Raw genomic sequence first — 14,077 nt, 5'->3', positions numbered from 1 at the left:
TGTTGGCAGGGGAAGGGGATGGGAGAGAGGGAGAGAGATATAGTAATGTACAGTAAGATCATAAACGTACTTTTTTTCCATTTCATTGCCAGTCCTTTGTTCACTGTCCCAAACTCGCTTGATTTTGCTCATGGTAGAGTGGCATGTGGTGGATACAGTAAGGGGAGAAGAAAAAAGAATAGCGTTAGTACTGAATGGTCACAAGGGTTTCGGGGGGGGGGGGGGGGAGACACATGTTGGCAGGGGAAGGGGATGGGAGAGAGGGAGAGAGATACAGTAATGTACAGTAAGATCATAAACGTACTTTTTTCCATTTCATTGCCAGTCCTTTGTTCACTGTCCCAAACTCGCTTGATTTTGCTCATGGTAGAGTGGCATGTGGTGGATACAGTAAGGGGAGAAGAAAAAAGAATAGCGTTAGTACTGAATGGTCACAAGGGTTTCGGGGGGGGGGGGACATGTTGGCAGGGGAAGGGGATGGGAGAGAGGGAGAGAGATAATGTACAGTAAGATCATAAACTTACTTTTTTTCCATTTCATTGCCAGTCCTTTGTTCTCTGGCCCAAACACGCTTGATTTTGCTCATGGTAGAGTAGAAAAAATAATAGCGAGGGAGAGATACAGTACACATGACAATCTGTAAGAGTGTTGTACAGTAAGATCATAAACTTACTGTACTTTTTTCAGGCCAGTGGTTCTTCCTTGTTCTCTGACCCAAGCAAACTGCAATGTGTAGTACATGTCAAGTAAACATTGAAGGGAGGGAAATACAGTAAGTTGTGAGGTGGACAGCGAGTAAAAGGAGAGGTACTGTACTGTACAGTACAGTATACTGTACTGTAAGAGACTGCTGCGAGGGGTTCATTTTTACAGGTACAGTACTTTATACTGTATTATACAGTACTGGAGAATCTACTTAGCAGTTGCATGCCCATTTCGCTCAATGACGACAGGCAAGACGGTGTCCAGATGGTTTATGTACTTAATACACTGGACACGTGTCAGTTTTTTTTCCCAAAAAGTCCTGATCCCATCCAAAAGTTCTTGTTTATTTTTCGGTTTCACTTCATTCCTGATGAACTTCTTCATTTGTGCCCAGACCATTTCAATTGGGTTCATGTCCGGTGACCTAAAGTATACGTAGTACAGTACATACAAAAGTTAAGTACTACTGTATTAACATACTGTACAGTACAGTAGTAATAAAATCACGACTGTACAATAAGTAGTGTACTGTAGTTCAGTAAATGCTGTTCGAATAATACTCACTCTGGTGGTGTGCGTTGCCAAATTATTCCTCTCTCTTCCATGTATTTTGCAGAAGCAGAATGTTTTGGGTCATTATCTTGGAATACTCTGTGTCCAGATGGATAGTATTTTCTGATAAATGGCACCAAAACACGATCGACTATTTGTTCTTGGAAGAAGATCTTATCCATAATCCCTACAGAGATACAGTACAGTAAGATGCCATTAACATGTACACATTTCAGGGTTCTGAGTTGTTTAAAACTACAGTACAGTAGAAATGTACAGTACAGTACCTTCAAAAACTAACATAGGTCCAGCACCCCTGCGAGATATACCTCCCCATACGTGGACTTTTAATGGAAACTTTGCTCGTGGTTTCAATGAGATAAAGGTAGGTTTGCAGAAGGACATTCTTGAGAACCTCTCCATAGAAACAGAAGTTTCATCTGTGAAAAGTACATCATTAAATTTTTCGGCACTGTCAATCCACTGTTGAGCTTGTATCACTCTCTTTTCTTTATTGACATCTCTTATCATGGGATGCAGCCTAGAGGTACAGTAAGTAAAGAAAAATTAGGACCATTGAGGCATTAAATGCTTATGACTTGCAGTATACAGTATTGTAAAATTAAGGTTGATGTACTGTACAGTACAGTATTTTACATTACCTTGTGCGACAATATCTCCATCCCATTGTTCTTCGCATCCGTTTCACACTGGAAACTGAAACGTCCATATCATAGTCCGAATGAAGAATGTTTTTTATTTTTCCAGCAGTACGCTCATCATCACCACAAGTTAATTCTTCTACAATCTTTTGGACTTTCCTATAGTACAGTATAACACAGACAAAAATGATTGTACAGCATACTGTACAGTACAGCAGGCATGCCCAAACTGTGGACCTCCAGCTGTTGTGAAACTACACATCTGTATCTTTCTCTAATAGCAAATCGATGGCACAGCATGATGGCAATTGTACAGTAGTTTCACAACGGCTGGAGGGCCACAGCTTGAAGCCGCCTGGTACAGTACAGTATACAGTAGTAATGTACAGTACAGTAATTATAGAATCTGCTAATACTGTATAGAGTACTGTACTTACAATGTGCAGTGAGAAGAAGTTCTGTATCTGGGGCGCATCCTCATAGAAGCATGATTGCGCACAGTCTGTAAATGAACTTCAGTACCACTTTCTTTCAGCCAAGCCTGGATCTCTCGTGTTGTCTTGTTATCTTGCTTCATCTTGACGATGATCTGGCTCATTTCTTTGGTGATTTTTGGCGGCATGTTTAATCTCAGGAACTGTGGAGACAAGATACTGTACAGTAATGTACCGTAAATACAGTACTGACCAGTAATGGAAATTTTGGTACTTCGGCAACAAGTCGACTGGCTGTCAGCCGGGCAGGCAGGAGTGAAGTTGGGGCCGGACGTGCTGCCAGTAGGGTTGCCTTCCCTTAATTAGTGGTATGCGATGCGATGATAATAGACAAGTACCAAATACAGTACAGTCTCCAGGATTAAAGGGATGAGGTGGCAACCCTAGCGGCCGGTAATGTGTGGCTCATAACAACACAGAGCAGGGGGAAGGAGCAGGGACAGGAGAAGGGGAGGCGCAGAGGCGGTCCGCAAGTTGAAAGCACGCGCGGTGTACACACACACACAGCGATGATGGATGAAAAATTATCCATCATCGCTGGCATGCTGGTCAAATCAGCAGACGGGAGACTTTGCTAGTGTTGTGTCTCCCATTGGTGGCCTACACTATACACACTTGGAGATTTACTGTAGATCTGAAAATTGGCAAAAAGTAGCATGATTAAAAAAAAATGGGGTACTTGTGTATTATCAAGGCGCCCACCATTTCCATCGCAGGGCATTGTACAACCAAAAATCGCATCGCATGTGATATGAAGCGATAGGACCGATTTGTAATTGTACAGGCAACCAGATGAGTACCCTGATGGGTAATGACTATTTTAAATGCACCACCATTGTTAACGAGACCCCATTATCAACACCAACCCGAAGCGTGGCGAGCGCAGCCAGCCCGCGAGGGGCGGCGGTACGCGTCCTCTGACCTTTTTATACCCCCACTACACACGTCGGCGTGGAGTTTGGAGTTGATTTTACAGTACAGTATATAGAGCGCAGCGAGCCACTGAACCTGAAGCGTGACGAGCGCAGCAAGACCCGTGAGGGGACGCGTAATACTTGTGAAGTAATGCGCGTGCCCTCGCGGGGCTCGCTGCGCGCGCCACGCTACAGTGTATACTGTACTGTACAGTAAGATCAACTTCACGCCGACGTGGATAGTGTGGGTATGAAAAGGTCAGAGGATGCGTACTGCCGCCCCTCGTACTTACAATACGAACACCCACAGCTAGGGGATTTTGTACACAGCTAGGGTATTTTTTTACACAAATACAGTACAGTATGAGTGCAAAATAGCGAAAAAATACGTTATTTACAGTATTACACCAATTGTATTACGGAGAGAACTAGTATTTAGCAGCCTAAAGTAGCCCACCCTAATAGAGTACTGTCATCGCTAGTCGGGGATCTGCGGCCCATACACACCAGGCAATTTTAACACATTGTACAATATTCTCAATGGCGCTATCTCTACTGCACTGCACTGAACGTGTAAGGCATCAAAAATCACGATATCACTACCACTGTAGATACTGTATACAGTAAGTCTGCGAAACAGACTCTAGTATTTATGGACAGTGGGGCAGGTGTATTAAGCTTTAACAAGAGGTACTGTAAATCCAAGGGTGATAAGGAGAGATAAACATCCAGCCAATCACCTCCTAACTGCCATGTTACAGGCTGTGTTTGAAAAAAGTCAGAAAGGAGATGATTGGCTGGACGTTTATCTCTCCTTATCACCCTTGGATTGAATCTCTTGTTAACGCTTAATACTGTACATCTGCCCCAATACTCATAGCGGCAGCCTGCAGTATCTGAATACAGTATACACAGCAAGCGATGGTATACAGTATTCTGCACCGGGTGCATTTGAACAGTAGGAAAAGAAGGGAAACAGCTTCATTCAGGGAAGGGTGGGAACCGAGCGCTTCCGCGCAGGGACCGTTTTGTAGTGCTGCTTACTGTATACTGTAATGCAGCAATCAGTGAAATGTACAAAAGACTGTACTACTGTACTGTATAGTGTACTTACTGTACTGCTCCAGCGAGAAGATACAGTAGTGTTCTTGCGGAAGGAAGGCAGTATGATGGTAAAACGGTAGAAACACGAAAGCAGCAACAACTTGACTTTGGATTCAGCAGAATGAATAGTCCAGGTGTACAGGTAGAATCTCGTGCTTGTATACAGGCAAGAGATGAAGAGACGATCCGTAGCAATTCTACACGGTTTAGATGCAGAAAAAAAAACTGGATTGTTTGACAATTTTAATGTAGCTGAATTTATGCTGGCAGAGACAAAGGAAATCCTTCATGAAGCTGATAGGTGCATTTGAATTATGTACAATTACCAGCGAAACAAAAAGGCAGACTGAAATTAACATACAGTATGACTGCAATCAACATCTTATTGTCTGAGGTGTCGGTCTGTGTCTGAGTTTGGAGAAATCTACTGTATTGTTGCTGAAAAAAAACGTTCTCTGTAGCGCAGTACAGTATGTACAGTATGGGTATTAACTATCGTTTTTGTTTGTGGAAAAGTCCGAAAGATTTTGATAAGCACCAACTACTGTAACTGTATTAGTTTAAAAAAAAAAAAAAAAAGAACGTTTAAAAAATAAAAATATAATGTAACCAACTGAGGATCGAACTACTGATACTGAGATAGTGAAGCCGTGCCTCTACCCGCTAGGCCACTATTGCCTGTGATTTTACTGCTGGCAGATGGTTAGCATGGCTTCTGCACCAATCAAATACAGTTCATGACCATCCAGTACGTCACTGCGGCTGCGAATAAAAGAAAAGAACTCTGTCCGTAAAGTAAGGACAAAATCCGTAGTGTAAAGTATGATACTGTAGGTCCTCAAATAAAGTTTTAAGTAGTCATCCAGCAATAGCAAAGGTTAGCATGTCTTCTGTACCAATTACATAAATGACCGTACGTAGCTGCTTCTGCGAATAAATACAAAACAATCTGTCCGTAAAGTAAGGACAAAATCCGTAGTGAAAAGTGGCTGGTTAGCAATGGTTAGCGAATTTTATCCCGAAACACGGTCCTCAAGGCAAGGAGTTTTACCTGAAAAGCTAAATCTATTTTGCGAAAAAAAACGTTTAAAAAATAAAAATATAATGTAATCAACTGAGGATCGAACAACTGATACTGAGATAGTGAAGCCGTGCCTCTACCCGCTAGGCCACTATTGCCTGTGACTTCATTCCTGGCAGATGGTTAACATGGCTTCTGCACCAATCAAATACAGTTCATGACCATCCAGTACGTCACTGCGGCTGCGAATAAAAGAAAAGAACTCTGTCCGTAAAGTAAGGACAAAATCCGTAGTGTAAAGTACCTGTACTGTATGATACTGTAGGTCCTCAAATAATGTTTTAAGTAGTCATCCAGCAATAGCAAAGGTTAGCATGGCTTCTGTACCAATTACATAAATGACCGTACGTAGCTGCTTCTGCGAATAAATACAAAACAATCTGTCCGTAAAGTAAGGACAAAATCCGTAGTGAAAAGTGGCTGGTTAGCAATGGTTAGCGAATTTAATCCCGAAACACGGTCCTCAAGGCAAGGAGTTTTACCTGAAAAGCTAAATCTATTTTGCGAAAAAAAACGTTTAAAAAATAAAAATATAATGTAATCAACTGAGGATCGAACTACTGATACTGAGATAGTGAAGCCGTGCCTCTACCCGCTAGGCCACTATTGCCTGTGACTTCATTCCTGGCAGATGGTTAACATGGCTTCTGCACCAATCAAATACAGTTCATGACCATCCAGTACGTCACTGCGGCTGCGAATAAAAGAAAAGAACTCTGTCCGTAAAGTAAGGACAAAATCCGTAGTGTAAAGTATGATACTGTAGGTCCTCAAATAATGTTTTAAGTAGTCATCCAGCAATAGCAAAGGTTAGCATGGCTTCTGTACCAATTACATAAATGACCGTAAGTAGCTGCTTCTGCGAATAAATACAAAACAATCTGTCCGTAAAGTAAGGACAAAATCCGTAGTGAAAAGTGGCTGGTTAGCAATGGTTAGCGAATTTAATCCCGAAACACGGTCCTCAAGGCAAGGAGTTTTACCTGAAAAGCTAAATCTATTTTGCGAAAAAAAACGTTTAAAAAATAAAAATATAATGTAATCAACTGAGGATCGAACTACTGATACTGAGATAGTGAAGCCGTGCCTCTACCCGCTAGGCCACTATTGCCTGTGACTTCATTCCTGGCAGATGGTTAACATGGCTTCTGCACCAATCAAATACAGTTCATGACCATCCAGTACGTCACTGCGGCTGCGAATAAAAGAAAAGAACTCTGTCCGTAAAGTAAGGACAAAATCCGTAGTGTAAAGTATGATACTGTAGGTCCTCAAATAATGTTTTAAGTAGTCATCCAGCAATAGCAAAGGTTAGCATGGCTTCTGTACCAATTACATAAATGACCGTACGTAGCTGCTTCTGCGAATAAATACAAAACAATCTGTCCGTAAAGTAAGGACAAAATCCGTAGTGAAAAGTGGCTGGTTAGCAATGGTTAGCGAATTTAATCCCGAAACACGGTCCTCAAGGCAAGGAGTTTTACCTGAAAAGCTAAATCTATTTTGCGAAAAAAAACGTTTAAAAAATAAAAATATAATGTAATCAACTGAGGATCGAACTACTGATACTGAGATAGTGAAGCCGTGCCTCTACCCGCTAGGCCACTATTGCCTGTGACTTCATTCCTGGCAGATGGTTAACATGGCTTCTGCACCAATCAAATACAGTTCATGACCATCCAGTACGTCACTGCGGCTGCGAATAAAAGAAAAGAACTCTGTCCGTAAACTAAGGACAAAATCCGTAGTGTAAAGTATGATACTGTAGGTCCTCAAATAAAGTTTTAAGTAGTCATCCAGCAATAGCAAAGGTTAGCATGTCTTCTGTACCAATTACATAAATGACCGTACGTAGCTGCTTCTGCGAATAAATACAAAACAATCTGTCCGTAAAGTAAGGACAAAATCCGTAGTGAAAAGTGGTTAGCAAAAATCCGTAGCGTAAAGTCTTAACGTGGAGCATTAGTCACCCAGTGGTTAAACTATGTATTGCATGGCGTGGTACATAACGCAGGACATAACGTGATCTGCAACTCGCGAGTCAGAGCCCTCAATGGCGCGTTGTAAACCACGATGTACCAGGCCAGAACTGTAAGCTGGGGCCGATTTTTCAACGTTATCTTGTTCACACAATGCCTACAAGTCTAAATCTGCATTTTCAGCCTTCTAGCTCTTTTCGTTAAGGAGATATTGCAAAGCATTTGGAAAAAATGTCAACGCGGTTTTCTCTAAGGCGGAATAAGCTGGGGCCGATTTTTCAACGTTATCTTGTTCACACAATGCCTACAAGTCTAAATCTGCATTTTCAGCCTTCTAGCTCTTTTCGTTAAGGAGATATTGCAAAGCATTTGGAAAAAATGTCAACGCGGTTTTCTCTAAGGCGGAATAAGCTGGGGCCGATTTTTCAACGTTATCTTGTTCACACAATGCCTACAAGTCTAAATCTGCATTTTCAGCCTTCTAGCTCTTTTCGTTAAGGAGATATTGCAAAGCATTTGGAAAAAATGTCAACGCGGTTTTCTCTAAGGCGGAATAAGCTGGGGCCGATTTTTCAACGTTATCTTGTTCACACAATGCCTACAAGTCTAAATCTGCATTTTCAGCCTTCTAGCTCTTTTCGTTAAGGAGATATTGCAAAGCATTTGGAAAAAATGTCAACGCGGTTTTCTCTAAGGCGGAATGAGCTGGGGCCGATTTTTCAACGTTATCTTGTTCACACAATGCCTACAAGTCTAAATCTGCATTTTCAGCCTTCTAGCTCTTTTCGTTAAGGAGATATTGCAAGGCATTTGGAAAAAATGTCAACGCGGTTTTCTCTAAGGCGGAATGAGCTGGGGCCGATTTTTCAACGTTATCTTGTTCACACAATGCCTACAAGTCTAAATCTGCATTTTCAGCCTTCTAGCTCTTTTCGTTAAGGAGATATTGCAAAGCATTTGGAAAAAATGTCAACGCGGTTTTCTCTAAGGCGGAATGAGCTGGGGCCGATTTTTCAACGTTATCTTGTTCACACAATGCCTACAAGTCTAAATCTGCATTTTCAGCCTTCTAGCTCTTTTCGTTAAGGAGATATTGCAAAGCATTTGGAAAAAATGTCAACGCGGTTTTCTCTAAGGCGGAATAAGCTGGGGCCGATTTTTCAACGTTATCTTGTTCACACAATGCCTACAAGTCTAAATCTGCATTTTCAGCCTTCTAGCTCTTTTCGTTAAGGAGATATTGCAAAGCATTTGGAAAAAATGTCAACGCGGTTTTCTCTAAGGCGGAATAAGCTGGGGCCGATTTTTCAACGTTATCTTGTTCACACAATGCCTACAAGTCTAAATCTGCATTTTCAGCCTTCTAGCTCTTTTCGTTAAGGAGATATTGCAAAGCATTTGGAAAAAATGTCAACGCGGTTTTCTCTAAGGCGGAATAAGCTGGGGCCGATTTTTCAACGTTATCTTGTTCACACAATGCCTACAAGTCTAAATCTGCATTTTCAGCCTTCTAGCTCTTTTCGTTAAGGAGATATTGCAAAGCATTTGGAAAAAATGTCAACGCGGTTTTCTCTAAGGCGGAATAAGCTGGGGCCGATTTTTCAACGTTATCTTGTTCACACAATGCCTACAAGTCTAAATCTGCATTTTCAGCCTTCCAGCTCTTTTCGTTAAGGAGATATTGCAAAGCATTTGGAAAAAATGTCAACGCGGTTTTCTCTAAGGCGGAATGAGCTGGGGCCGATTTTTCAACGTTATCTTGTTCACACAATGCCTACAAGTCTAAATCTGCATTTTCAGCCTTCTAGCTCTTTTCGTTAAGGAGATATTGCAAAGCATTTGGAAAAAATGTCAACGCGGTTTTCTCTAAGGCGTAATAAGCTGGGGCCGATTTTTCAACGTTATCTTGTTCACACAATGCCTACAAGTCTAAATCTGCATTTTCAGCCTTCTAGCTCTTTTCGTTAAGGAGATATTGCAAAGCATTTGGAAAAAATGTCAACGCGGTTTTCTCTAAGGCGGAATAAGCTGGGGCCGATTTTTCAACGTTATCTTGTTCACACAATGCCTACAAGTCTAAATCTGCATTTTCAGCCTTCTAGCTCTTTTCGTTAAGGAGATATTGCAAAGCATTTGGAAAAAATGTCAACGCGGTTTTCTCTAAGGCGGAATAAGCTGGGGCCGATTTTTCAACGTTATCTTGTTCACACAATGCCTACAAGTCTAAATCTGCATTTTCAGCCTTCTAGCTCTTTTCGTTAAGGAGATATTGCAAAGCATTTGGAAAAAATGTCAACGCGGTTTTCTCTAAGGCGGAATAAGCTGGGGCCGATTTTTCAACGTTATCTTGTTCACACAATGCCTACAAGTCTAAATCTGCATTTTCAGCCTTCTAGCTCTTTTCGTTAAGGAGATATTGCAAAGCATTTGGAAAAAATGTCAACGCGGTTTTCTCTAAGGCGGAATAAGCTGGGGCCGATTTTTCAACGTTATCTTGTTCACACAATGCCTACAAGTCTAATTCTGCATTTTCAGCCTTCTAGCTCTTTTCGTTAAGGAGATATTGCAAAGCATTTGGAAAAAATGTCAACGCGGTTTTCTTTAAGGCGGAATAAGCTGGGGCCGATTTTTCAACGTTATCTTGTTCACACAATGCCTACAAGTCTAAATCTGCATTTTCAGCCTTCTAGCTCTTTTCGTTAAGGAGATATTGCAAAGCATTTGGAAAAAATGTCAACGCGGTTTTCTCTAAGGCGGAATGAGCTGGGGCCGATTTTTCAACGTTATCTTGTTCACACAATGCCTACAAGTCTAAATCTGCATTTTCAGCCTTCTAGCTCTTTTCGTTAAGGAGATATTGCAAGGCATTTGGAAAAAATGTCAACGCGGTTTTCTCTAAGGCGGAATGAGCTGGGGCCGATTTTTCAACGTTATCTTGTTCACACAATGCCTACAAGTCTAAATCTGCATTTTCAGCCTTCTAGCTCTTTTCGTTAAGGAGATATTGCAAAGCATTTGGAAAAAATGTCAACGCGGTTTTCTCTAAGGCGGAATAAGCTGGGGCCGATTTTTCAACGTTATCTTGTTCACACAATGCCTACAAGTCTAAATCTGCATTTTCAGCCTTCTAGCTCTTTTCGTTAAGGAGATATTGCAAAGCATTTGGAAAAAATGTCAACGCGGTTTTCTCTAAGGCGGAATAAGCTGGGGCCGATTTTTCAACGTTATCTTGTTCACACAATGCCTACAAGTCTAAATCTGCATTTTCAGCCTTCTAGCTCTTTTCGTTAAGGAGATATTGCAAAGCATTTGGAAAAAATGTCAACGCGGTTTTCTCTAAGGCGGAATAAGCTGGGGCCGATTTTTCAACGTTATCTTGTTCACACAATGCCTACAAGTCTAAATCTGCATTTTCAGCCTTCTAGCTCTTTTCGTTAAGGAGATATTGCAAAGCATTTGGAAAAAATGTCAACGCGGTTTTCTCTAAGGCGGAATAAGCTGGGGCCGATTTTTCAACGTTATCTTGTTCACACAATGCCTACAAGTCTAAATCTGCATTTTCAGCCTTCTAGCTCTTTTCGTTAAGGAGATATTGCAAAGCATTTGGAAAAAATGTCAACGCGGTTTTCTCTAAGGCGGAATAAGCTGGGGCCGATTTTTCAACGTTATCTTGTTCACACAATGCCTACAAGTCTAATTCTGCATTTTCAGCCTTCTAGCTCTTTTCGTTAAGGAGATATTGCAAAGCATTTGGAAAAAATGTCAACGCGGTTTTCTCTAAGGCGGAATAAGCTGGGGCCGATTTTTCAACGTTATCTTGTTCACACAATGCCTACAAGTCTAAATCTGCATTTTCAGCCTTCTAGCTCTTTTCGTTAAGGAGATATTGCAAAGCATTTGGAAAAAATGTCAACGCGGTTTTCTCTAAGGCGGAATGAGCTGGGGCCGATTTTTCAACGTTATCTTGTTCACACAATGCCTACAAGTCTAAATCTGCATTTTCAGCCTTCTAGCTCTTTTCGTTAAGGAGATATTGCAAGGCATTTGGAAAAAATGTCAACGCGGTTTTCTCTAAGGCGGAATGAGCTGGGGCCGATTTTTCAACGTTATCTTGTTCACACAATGCCTACAAGTCTAAATCTGCATTTTCAGCCTTCTAGCTCTTTTCGTTAAGGAGATATTGCAAAGCATTTGGAAAAAATGTCAACGCGGTTTTCTCTAAGGCGGAATAAGCTGGGGCCGATTTTTCAACGTTATCTTGTTCACACAATGCCTACAAGTCTAAATCTGCATTTTCAGCCTTCTAGCTCTTTTCGTTAAGGAGATATTGCAAAGCATTTGGAAAAAATGTCAACGCGGTTTTCTCTAAGGCGGAATAAGCTGGGGCCGATTTTTCAACGTTATCTTGTTCACACAATGCCTACAAGTCTAAATCTGCATTTTCAGCCTTCTAGCTCTTTTCGTTAAGGAGATATTGCAAAGCATTTGGAAAAAATGTCAACGCGGTTTTCTCTAAGGCGGAATAAGCTGGGGCCGATTTTTCAACGTTATCTTGTTCACACAATGCCTACAAGTCTAAATCTGCATTTTCAGCCTTCTAGCTCTTTTCGTTAAGGAGATATTGCAAAGCATTTGGAAAAAATGTCAACGCGGTTTTCTCTAAGGCGGAATAAGCTGGGGCCGATTTTTCAACGTTATCTTGTTCACACAATGCCTACAAGTCTAAATCTGCATTTTCAGCCTTCTAGCTCTTTTCGTTAAGGAGATATTGCAAAGCATTTGGAAAAAATGTCAACGCGGTTTTCTCTAAGGCGGAATAAGCTGGGGCCGATTTTTCAACGTTATCTTGTTCACACAATGCCTACAAGTCTAAATCTGCATTTTCAGCCTTCTAGCTCTTTTCGTTAAGGAGATATTGCAAAGCATTTGGAAAAAATGTCAACGCGGTTTTCTCTAAGGCGGAATGAGCTGGGGCCGATTTTTCAACGTTATCTTGTTCACACAATGCCTACAAGTCTAAATCTGCATTTTCAGCCTTCCAGCTCTTTTCGTTAAGGAGATATTGCAAAGCATTTGGAAAAAATGTCAACGCGGTTTTCTCTAAGGCGGAATGAGCTGGGGCCGATTTTTCAACGTTATCTTGTTCACACAATGCCTACAAGTCTAAATCTGCATTTTCAGCCTTCCAGCTCTTTTCGTTAAGGAGTTATTGCAAGGCATTTGTAAAAAATGTCAACGCGGTTTTCTCTAATGCGGAATAAGCTAGAGCCGATTTTTCAACGCTATCTTGTTCACACAATGCCTACAAGTCTAAATATGCATTTTCAGCCTTCTAGCTCTTTTCGTTAAGGAGTTATTGCAAGGCATTTGGTAAAAATGTCAACGCGGTTTTCTCTAAGGCGGAATAAGCTGGAGCAGATTTTTCAACGCTATCTTGTTCACACAATGCCTACAAGTCTAAATCTGCATTTTCAGCCTTCTAGCTCTTTTCGTTAAGGAGTTATTGCAAGGCATTTGGAAAAAATGTCAACGCGGTTTTCTCTAAGGCGGAATAAGCTAGAGCCGATTTTTCAACGCTTTCTTGTTCACACAATGCCTACAAGTCTAAATATGCATTTTCAGCCTTCTAGCTCTTTTCGTTAAGGAGTTATTGCAAGGCATTTGGAAAAAATGTCAACGCGGTTTTCTCTAAGGCGGAATAAGCTAGAGCCGATTTTTCAACGCTATCTTGTTCACACAATGACTACAAGTCTAAATATGCATTTTCAGCCTTCTAGCTCTTTTCGTTATGGAGTTATTGCAAGGCATTTGGAAAAAATGTCAACGCGGTTTTCTCTAAGGCGGAATAAGCTAGAGCCGATTTTTCAACGCTATCTTGTTCACACAATGCCTACAAGTCTAAATATGCATTTTCAGCCTTCTAGCTCTTTTCGTTAAGGAGATATTGCAAGGCATTTGGAAAAAAATGTCAACGCGGTTTTCTCTAAGGCGGAATAAGCTAGAGCCGATTTTTCAATGCTTTCTTGTTCACACAATGCCTACAAGTCTAAATATGCATTTTCAGCCTTCTAGCTCTTTTCGTTAAGGAGTTATTGCAAGGCATTTGGAAAAAATGTCAACGCGGTTTTCTCTAAGGCGGAATAAGCTAGAGCCGATTTTTCAACGCTATCTTGTTCACACAATGCCTACAAGTCTAAATATGCATTTTCAGCCTTCTAGCTCTTTTCGTTAAGGAGATATTGCAAGGCATTTGGAAAAAATGTCAACGCGGTTTTCTCTAAGGCGGAATAAGCTGGAGCAGATTTTTCAACGCTATCTTGTTCACACAATGCCTACAAGTCTAAATATGCATTTCCAGCCTTCTAGCTCTTTTCGTTAAGGAGTTATTGCAAGGCATTTGGAAAAAATGTCAACGCGGTTTTCTCTAAAGCGGAATAAGCTAGAGCCGATTTTTCAACGCTATCTTGTTCACACAATGCCTACAAGTCTAAATATGCATTTTCAGCCTTCTAGCTCTTTTCGTTAAGGAGTTATTGCAAGGCATTTGGAAAAAATGTCAACGCGGTTTTCTCTAAGGCGGAATAAG

This window comes from Crinia signifera, chromosome 5 (assembly GCF_055691185.1).
Source record: "Crinia signifera chromosome 5, ASM5569118v1, whole genome shotgun sequence".
In the NCBI taxonomy this organism is placed as follows: Eukaryota; Metazoa; Chordata; class Amphibia; order Anura; family Myobatrachidae; genus Crinia; species Crinia signifera.
This window is presented reverse-complemented; position numbering follows the sequence as displayed.